Source organism: Pinus tabuliformis, chromosome 6, assembly GCF_031772625.1.
Source record: "Pinus tabuliformis cultivar Carrire ecotype Pingquan chromosome 6, CPIR1, whole genome shotgun sequence".
Taxonomy (NCBI): Eukaryota; Viridiplantae; Streptophyta; class Pinopsida; order Pinales; family Pinaceae; genus Pinus; species Pinus tabuliformis.
This window is the reverse complement of record NC_142292.1, coordinates 1,387,559,813-1,387,565,812: the sequence shown is the minus strand read 5'-3', so window position 1 is coordinate 1,387,565,812 and position 6,000 is coordinate 1,387,559,813. Positions and strand designations below refer to the sequence as shown.

General features: G+C 33.1%; 1 pseudogene; it reads right to left on the bottom strand.

Moving 5' to 3' along the window:
• Positions 1-1,429: 1,429 nt before the first annotated feature.
• LOC149263806 (2-oxoisovalerate dehydrogenase subunit alpha 1, mitochondrial-like) overlaps positions 1,430-6,000 on the bottom strand; it is a 37,018-nt pseudogene continuing 32,447 nt past the window's right edge.

Genomic DNA, 6,000 nt, shown 5'->3' with positions numbered 1-6,000 from the left:
TGACTAACAATTTTACAGTGATATATTTTTTTAACTATTGGAAGAAGCAATTTATTAGCTAGAGAAAAGCAATCACTACATAGATGGATAATACATAAAGAAACATAAATGTAAATCCTGAGTATATCAGAATGGAAATGTAATACTTTAAAGCACTAGTAAACACCAAGAATGGAGATGAAATACTAGTGAGTATTTATCTCAAGGACTAGTAGGAAAATGCAAAATGTTTAGCTTATGCAATCCCTTAAAGCTAGATCCTTTTGGAAATAAAACAAAAAATATTAAGATTGAAGGAAGATATTATCCTACAATACTGTTGGAAGAGAAAATGAGAAATAAGATTAACACTTATGTTCTTATAAATGTTCATCTTAGTTTCTGCCAACCTGCATTGAGGAAAATGCAGAATACTCACTAAGGTGTTAGAGCTTAGGGGGTTTGTGGATGTTAGGTTAGTAAACAAGATTATGTGGATGATTGGCTATAGTTTAGTAGAATTTGTTTGTGATTATATTTGTGGATATTTATAAGTATGTAATTTCTTGTTGAATCATCCTATGTTATAAATGGTTTCTTGTGGAATCAACCGATTGCTTAAATTATTTACTATACTACTTATGTATCGAATAAGATCATATTTGTTTCATATATTAACGAGTACCGTAATAATGCTATAAAATAAAATTATTCCATGTGTTCATTGAAAACCCTAGCTCTGGATTGCACCCCAAGGTCAATCTCCCCAAAAGAGACATGACATATTCATTATGGAGGAGAGGGGGTACGAGGTGCATGAACATACCATCTGTAATATATTTCATGTTTTATATGTTATTATATTGATAACATATTCGTTCTAAATCATCGCTTTGGATTAATTAGTTTTGGATGCACAAGTATATTGCAAAGTTCCCTGAGATAGAAGGGGCATGCATGCATGAAGTTTCCCAGCTTCATGAAAGACACAAATCTCTAGGAGAGCATACTCCCATTTTGAATTTATTTTCTCTACAATTGGGTGCATTAGGATTAGGATTTCTTACAACCAGTAGAGGTGACTCTGTGCATTTATCTAGATTAATTGTACCTGTTTTCTTCCTAGTTTACAAAGCAAAATCAAGGTGCACAATTTTGAGGTTAAAGAATGAGTTTGGAGTTGTTTCTTTCAATTTCTATTTTCATATTTAATAGAAAAGTAAAGATGCTATTTTACGTGTTCAGAAGTCCATGTTTTTTGTTTTATTTTAGCAGGAGTATGTGTTTGTTGGTTAGGGCACCCTTAACATAAATTTTTATGGGTGTTTTTCAGCTTTAATGATCTATAGTTACTATATGAGTTTATAGTACACAATCTCCTCATCATGGTCTGATTTTGAAATTTTATTCAACTATGGTAGATTATTTAAGCATTTCATGATACCATTATCTAAGGGAAAGGATAATGGTTTGTAGAGTACATTGCAAGGGCATCATTCTGGTCTACACAAATTCTTCTTATCCCATAACCTTGTCCTCTAACAACTACACCATCATTTGGAAATTTCCAAAAAATAGGTTAGATAGAAAATCAAATCAGAGGGCTCTTGCAAAAGAGAGAATAATATTAGAAACAAATAGGCATACACAATTATTAAATATGCAGAGTATGTTTGAACTGTTATGAAGATGGGGTAATAATTTCCCATCCATTATTTTTCCAAATAAATATAACTGGAACGTCGATAACTACTTCAAAGTTTAAGGTAGCATGACAATCTACCTGAGACAAAAAGGGAAAAATGCATCAGTTAGAATCAATACACGTTTTGAGTTTACATTAGGAGTTGTGCCGATAAGAAATGCGATGGTTGTGATCTGAGTCTGGCCTCACTCATGCCACCATCACCAAAAAGGTTACTGCATAAGCTTTCCTCTTGTCTATTTTTAGGGAATATGTTGCACCTATTGAATGAGGAAGTTTTGTCCTAGAATATGCATAGGATACATGGAATGCAGTAAGAACTCGCAAACATCCCAAAATATTTTTAACAAAATAAAACCAATGAAAAATATACCTAATATGTAAATTCATAAATATAAAAACCATTCAAGTGGAGGAGACCCTTACACTATAGGAGATGATATATGGAAGTAATTCAATGCATTGAATTGATAATGGATAGGCATCTGCCACTCTTTTCCATAATAAGCATGATTCCCAAAGCCCTAATTTTCAAATTCTTGCATTGTGGAACTGCGTGAAGTAAGGACTCATGGTTCTCGATACTATGCACATTAAAAACAACAGTGCTTTTAGTTAAGCTTACTATAGTATTAAGTATTTTCATAGTACATTCCACCATCTATAAGAGCCTTCTAAAAGAATAAGATAGACCTGAAGGGGCTTGTTAATGAAAAAATTCACAACCCTGGTGGGGTGATGGGATTGGTTTAAAACTAGTATTGTGTTATCTATATGAAAATGTTGTAAAAACACAGTGTATAGGAATTTGGTAGGCTAGCTCTTTATTTAGAACAACCATACAAGTCAAGATTCCATTCTCAGCAAAGGTCTTTAACACTAAAGAAAGAAATTAAGATAATGTCTCAGCCAACATTTTTGTTCTCAAATTATAAACTAATGCATCTTGATCAAAGTATGTACTTGGGAAATGAACACATCATCGATAGTGAAATTTATTGCTGATGCAATATTGATGGCCTCTTCTCAATTACTTGTAAGATAGAAATGGATTCTTCCTTGCCTTTGTGCTTCATAAAATATGTTGTCCATAACTTGAATAGTTGCCATACTCTCATATGTTTTCAATGACAATTCCTTGTTAATATTTCAAACACCATAATTATGGACATTGATGTCACATATAAACTCATGATTACATTAAATAAAATCCCCATTGAAGCAATGGAGCTCATTAAATATTAATAAGAACACAGACCATGTGACTAAAACCATTAATGGAAATTTGACTCCCAACCTCATTCACAAATTTGTAGAAATGTATACGACTATAAGTTTATTTGATGAATCAAATATGAAGTTCATTTCATAATGAGCTCAACTTTCCTTATCGGAATATCTAGAAACTATCAATTAAAAAAAATATTCTGAAATCAAAATTGTGATAGTAATCATTCATTTTCTAGAATTTATATCTGTAGTTCAAAATTATAATCTACATGGCTTTGATTCTCCCTAATTTTCAAACATTTCTTCACTATGTTGATTTCATGACTACATTTGAATAAATTGGTTAAACCTTGAGCTTTCTAAATGCATTTTTGAAGTCTAAGAAGCTTTCGAAATGAATTTTTGAAGTTTGATTCAAAATGTAACAAGGGAAAAAATAAGGAAGTATTTTTACAAAACTAATTTCAAATGAAAATATGTCTAAGATAACGTTGTAATAGATAATATAAGTGTTGATGCTAAATAAGGTTTTGTAAAACCAATCTTCAATTTGAATGAGATTCTGTAGCCATCATGAAGAACTTAAACTGTAAATGTATTGTCTATAAATGAAAATTCAATAATCCCAGCATCACTGGATGTAGACTGAGAGATGAGGTGTAGCCAAATACACAAGGCAATGCACCACAAGGAGGAAACCAAAGATTCTATTGATAAAGAAAGAGAGGTACAAACCAGATTTTAGGCATGGCGAGGTGGCTTCCTAAATCCACATTATTCAGTTTTTTGTCTTCTCTTGGACTTCTACAGGTCCTTGTAATTTAACCAACAACATTCCTTCCTTTTATAGGGGTCAAAAAGGGTCAATCACTGAAGTTGTCACAAAAAAAAATTCGCACAACCTTGCAATTAAAGGTTCTTTCTGCAACCGAGTAACAAAATGCTATTCTTTCCAAAAGGTGTTCAATGGATTCCCTAAGTGTATAATTTATAGAATTTGGGGCTTGGGAGGCCCCTCCATCCTCCATGCAACCTCCTAAGATACCTCCTACCAAAAAGCTTGAAAGGAAGGTATTCTTGTGTGTTATTTGTTGCTTTGGTTGTATACATGTTGCCATGTTGGTTTTGATGCTTGTCCATTCTGGGTCACACTATTTTGGAAGCAAAACTAGTGAGCTTAGTGGTAGTTGGTGGTAGATGAAATTTTTTTAGGCTTGTCTAGTGTGAGTCACTAGTTTGGATGGAAAACTAGTGACGTTTGTGGCAACAAGTGGTAGGTGGAACTGAGGGTATTGACACTGAGGGGGATTAATTCACAGCTTTTGGTCATTTTTTAAAGTTCTAAGTTGTTGGATAGGTTCTAAATCTTCACTGGAAGCAAAAATAATGAACTTGGTGGCAGAAGGTGGTAGTTGAAATGTTTCGATTCTTTTCTAGTGTGGGATACACTGGCTCGGAATCAAAACCAATGATCTTAGTGGCAACTAGTGGTAGGTGAAACTTATGTAATTTACATTGAGGGGGAAAACTTCACTGGTTTCGGTCCTTTTTAAAGGTCTAAGCTAATAGGTCTTGTATCTTCAATGTTTGAGTGATAAGGCACTTGATGGCATCGTTAATTTCATGTAATGGTTGAAACATTAAAAGATGGTATAGGTTAGTTGACATAGTGTTAAGGACAATCTATATCATTGAAGGAGGGATATGATATGTTTCCCACTCACTCACATTATTGGAGGGTATATAAGAAAAGGAAGAGAATTAATAGCAGAAGCTTGAATTGTGTGATTGTAACATTTTCCCTCTTTTTGTGGAAAAGCTTCCCAATAAGCCCTATTAAAGTGATTTATTTGGCTGGTTTGCTTCTTTATTTTCTAAGGACATCAGTTTGTCCTCTCTTTTGTGATAGTTGTTTCACCATCACAACTTTTTTTTTGATATGCCAGGGTTAGTGGAAACTTTTTGGGACAATTTTGAAGTATTTTTTTGAACGTAAAAGATGCAAGACATCCCAGGAATGATTCCAAGGTGGTTTACGGGTTCCAAAAATGTGCTCCATATTGAAGAATGTAACTAGTATTGGTATTCATAATTGTATTTGATTCAATGAAATGTATTTGTCAAAAGGGAAGAAAAAGGAATGTTCAAAAACTGTTAATTCAAAAAAAAACTGACATCAAAATTGTAATAGTAATCATTCATTTTATAGCATTTAAATCAACATTTTAGAATAACAATCAACACAGCTTTGATTCTTCGTAATTTTCATACATGTCTTGACTTTGTTGAATTAATGACTAATTTTGAATAAATTGGTTGCAAATTCAGCCTTCTAAATGCATTTTTGAAGTTTGAGAAACTTTCGAAATGAATTTTTGAAGTCCGAGTAAAGATGCTACAGGGGCATCACATGGAAGTGTTTTTACAGAACTTCTTTCAAATGAAAATATGCTTTATCTCATCAATAGATAATAGAAGTGTTGATTCTAAAGAAGGATTTTTACAACCAATCCTCAATTTGAATAAGACTCAACATACACAATGAGGAGATTCAACTGTAAACAAATTGTCTATAAATGAAAATTCAATAATCCCACCATCACCCAATGTAGGCTGAGGGATGAGGTGCAACCAAATATGTAAGGTAATGCACCACATGGAGGAAAGCAGAGATTCTATTGACAAATAAATAGATGTACAAATCATATTTTACCTATGGAGAGGTGGCTTCAGAAATATGCTTTCTTGATTTTTTGGTATTCTCTTGGACTTCTACAAGTCCTTAACCTTCCACCAACAACAATCCTTACTTTTGCAAGGGTCAAAGAGGGTCAATCACTTATGTTCTCCTAGCAATTTTTATACACAGCCTTGTAGTTAAAGGCTCTTTGTACAACCAAGTAACAAAATATTGCTCAATCCAAAAGGTGTTTAATAGATTCCCTGAGTGTATATTTTATAGATTTTGGGGCTTGGGATGCTCATCATCCTCCATGCAACCTTCTAAGGTGCCTCCTGCCAAAAATATTGAAAGAAAGGTAGCCTTGTGTGTGATTTAATGCTTTGGTTGTCTAAAAACTATCATG